General features: G+C 35.8%; 1 protein-coding gene across 1 annotated transcript in view; it reads right to left on the bottom strand.

The window, feature by feature from the left end:
• DCN (decorin) overlaps positions 1 to 4,045 on the bottom strand; it is a 39,675-nt gene extending 35,630 nt beyond the window's left edge. The window contains exon 1 of the mRNA XM_009077054.1: positions 3,941 to 4,045. The gene's annotated coding sequence lies outside the window, so the exon portion shown is untranslated. The remainder of the gene's footprint in view (positions 1 to 3,940) is intronic.
• Positions 4,046 to 4,267: the final 222 nt, after the last annotated feature.

Raw genomic sequence — 4,267 nt, 5'->3', positions numbered from 1 at the left:
AAGGAGGTCCAACACATCCACCAATTGCATAACTGTTCCTTTCAATAAAAGAAAACTGAATTGTGAAAATAGGACAGTTATGTGATAGGAGTCTGGTAACTGCTTGTCAATAGGCTTTTTTTTTTTTTTTTTACAGAGCAGTATGAAGGCAACTGTAAACACATCTGTTTGCATATTCAGAGTAATATTTATTAGGAACAGGCAATGCTGTCAATTTTGTTATGCAAAACAGTCAAAACAATAAGCCACATTTTCCATGTGTCTGTTTTCTGCCAACGTAACAGCCTATTTTATTTCATTAGCATTTATTTCATAGCAATGGATTTGTTCCCTGGAGATAAACCTGAGGTTCTCAAACTCACTGTAATTCAGTGTTTCATGTCTTGAGAAATATTTTTTTAAGTGCCAGCTTGCTGTGTGTTTTAAATTATAGCCTAGTAAAACTGACCAAGAAAGAGTAGGATCTAGTGACGGGATGGAGAGAGAGGGGAAGATCTTTAGCTGTTTAAATACACCATACTTCTTTCCGAGTTTAAACAGCACAATAAAATTGAATAGAATGTTGTGTTATATGGATATTCTTGGCTTTCCTTCCAAATTTTTCTCATGCACCCTGAAAATCCTCTGCTTTTCACTGCATAAGCATTTGAACTGATACATGTATTGTTGTATGCACACTTTCTAATGGGACTTCAGGGCTTCATTCTGCAGACTTTCATGCTCAGGAGCAACTTTACACAACTATGTATTGCCATATGTATTACCAAGGAAAACTCCTTAAAGACGTGCTCTCAGGACCTGGGTCTAAATGCATTTCAGCACACTGTATGTTGTGTCACCTGTATTGTTGTGCACTAAGCAGAAATTACAAAACAGCTGTTCACAGATTTTCAATCAAGGCTGTATAGAGCAGTTAATTTTCTAAAAATTATTTTCTTTTACTTTTTATATATAAGGAAGCTGACAGTTTACAAACCCTCATTAGTCTAAAACAAACAGAAAAAAAATAATCAAGAAATCTGCTTTCCAAATTGCCAAGTGATAGAAATGCAGATTTGTCATTTATTTAGGAGTCTTTTCATAAAATGGATGGCATAGTCCTGAATATACATGTTGCTTTTTGTAATGAAAGCAAAAATGTCCACTTGCTTCTTCAGGTCAGTATCTTTCAAACTTCCTTGTCTGGGTTCTAGCTGGGATTATTTCTCTTTCTAGCAGAAATTATCTGTCAGTTAGGGGTGTGGTATAGCATTTTTCAGCTCATATTCACTGATGAAAAGATAAGAAACTGGGGGAGAGGCAGAAGAGGAGGACTGTCTCCCTCTCTACATTGATATATGGAACCTACCAGGTAGATGACTAACAAGAGCAGGCGATGCTAGGTGAGAGTGGTTTACTGAAGCCTGTCTTTATAGAACATTACAACCAGGTACTGTAACAGGAGTGGTTAGCGTAACAAAAAAAAAAAAAGCAAAAAAAAAGCAAAAAAAAAGCTAAATAAATAAAAACCACAGGACTGGAATGAGATATAATTTATATTGTGCCTGAGTTAATTTTCCTTCATGAATTTCTACCTACAGGTGCCAGTAATCCTGCAGAAACATTTACATCTGTTTCTTGAGACAATGCAAAGAAAGACAGATATCTAATATCTTCAGATATCCCAGAGACTTCAAAGTGACATCATATGGAGTAAACACTATTTTTGTTGTCTCTTTAAGAGACAGTTGTTTTCTTAGTTGGACATGAAAGCATTTCTATTCCTGGAGCAGATATATTACTGCATGCACTGAGGGGTTTCTCAGACCCCAACATCAACTAGAGTGTCAGAGCTTTTTAGCATGTCCTGTCATCCCAGCTCACTGCTGTGCAAACTCATGCCATGTAGAAGGAGCAGACTGTCCCCCCATATGGACCATCTTCCTGTGCTTCCTCCTGTCCTGGTTCCCCACCAACATCAGGGCTGTGCCCCTTCCCAAACACCCCCATGGTGCAGACAGTGACAGGTCAGGATGTCACAGCAAAGTGGTGTTAATAGATGGTGGTGAGTGCTTACCAGGGTTTAATCTAAACCAAGATTTTTGAAATAATAATTATTCTGTGTGAATTATTGTAAAATAACAATGCAATTTATTAATAGTCTGAAATGGGAAGACAAATTTGCTAAATCATCACCATTCTTTGCAATAAACTGCCTCTGAAAATGATCAATAAAACATTACCCCAAGACAAATTATTTTTCAGAATATACTTAAATATGAATAAACATTGGGAATGCTGCATGCTAATCCTGGCATGACAGTGGCACTCAGTACTTTCTAAAGACCTTCCTCAGCATTTTTTCATGCACTAATATGTTTTAAAAATATTTTAAAATATTTAAAACTGCTTGTATTCCCACTCAGAGTCACTGCTGAAGTACCCTCCATCCCAAGAATACACAATCAGGATCTCATCCTGGAGTTAAATTGCTGTCACTCAAAAAAGCCCCAAACAATGCAAATGCACTTTGGAAGTGTCTTCACACTTCTTATTCACATTAATATTGATGACTTCACTTATCTCTGTTAAACCTTGTAGGAGGCCCTTTCCTTTGGTCCCTGTTTTGTCAAAACTGTAATAAAATCAGAGAATTGGGTGTAAAGGAAAACTGTAGGACAACAAAGGATATCAAGTATATAATCTGAGGACACAGCAGAGAAAATAGCAGACACAAGGCACACATTAATCAGGACATAGGAATAGATATAGGTCAGCATATATTCAGTCATATACATATTCATCCTGCAGGCACATGTTACTGTTCCTATTGTTTGCATGTGTAAATAAACATAAATAAAGAAAAAGTTATATACAAAACTGTACTAGCAAGAAATGTTTACTCTTCACTTAAAAAAAAAATATAGAGAGGGCAAAAATATCCAAATTCTTAAAGTTCTATGACACAATATTTATGTCTGCAGGACATAACTGTTTAAATTTGCTTTAATTATGTGTTTACAGTAAGGAAGGCTCTTTCACAAACAGAGGAAACTATACCATAGACTTGGCCACATTTCAGTATAAAATACCACTGGAAATATGCTTCATCAGTTCACATCACAACAGTATTGGTGGTCTTCTTGTCAGTTTACTTTAATACTAAGTTTTAATTATTAGTTCAACTATTGTCAGAAATCTCTCAAAATGCCACAAAAGACAAGTTAAACAATATGTGTAGTTTAAAAAAAAAAAAATCCCCTCCATTTTATGGTTTACTCATTTTGTGCAATAAAGTCTAGATATGCAAATAAAGGAGTTGGAAGTTTTAGAGAGATTAAAACTCTGTTAACAGAAGTTTCAACCCCAGAAACTTTCTTTTCTACTGTTTCATTCATAAGAGCTTTCCTTAAATGTGATTCCCTTGTTTTTACCCTGTAACATAGCACTTTCTAACATTACAAAGGCATACACTCAGCCCGTTTAACTTACTACTATGTATTTCTTTTCCCCTGAAATTGAAATTATATTCATCAGTGTCTGGAATATATATGAAGAAACCGGAATGAAAAAGAAATCAGAGTGTCGTTTGAAACAGAAATGCAAGCACACATGCATTTTTTACACTCTCTACATCACCGATTCTAAACACTAGATTGCAAAGAGAGAACATACTGCTGCAAAAGTTTACAGTAAGGAAAAAGAAAGGACTATAGCAGTGCTTATACAAATCAAAACAAGAGGCAGAATAGTCAAATAAACACTAGGAAATCTGCACAGTCCCTGAGAATGCATTCTCATGTCCCCAAGAAACAAAAGTCCTGGATAGAAAACTTAACATTGCTAAACATTTAGTAAGATTTTTTCCTTGCTTCTGTTAAAATTCAACTAGTTCTTGCCATAGACTTGCCTGAAGTTTTATTAGTGCAGCATAGTTCAGGAAAATTACTAAAAACCGTACCTTTTAATCCAGGGATTTGCAACAGGAGCTCTCAAAGCTGAGATGTAATTAAACTAAATATTCAACCCAGGCAAAAGGCTTTGCAGGTGTGGAAAGGAGGAGGGGGCAAATTCAGCTCAGTGACTGTCACTTGGTGGAAAACCCTCCTGCTTCTATTCCATAGCACAGTTAAAAAATAAGGTTTCTCTCAATGAACACAATCCAGGCTGACACCCACATTAGATCATATGGTAATGATATGTCTCCTGTATTGTAGCCAGAAACTTTATCAGCTCTTTTGCTTTCTTTTCCTCCTTTTTCTTTTCATTTGCTCTATTTCTCTTTCAT

This window comes from Acanthisitta chloris, unplaced genomic scaffold (genome assembly GCF_000695815.1).
Source record: "Acanthisitta chloris isolate BGI_N310 unplaced genomic scaffold, ASM69581v1 scaffold7706, whole genome shotgun sequence".
NCBI classification, from domain to species: domain Eukaryota; kingdom Metazoa; phylum Chordata; class Aves; order Passeriformes; family Acanthisittidae; genus Acanthisitta; species Acanthisitta chloris.
This window is presented reverse-complemented; position numbering and strand designations above follow the sequence as displayed.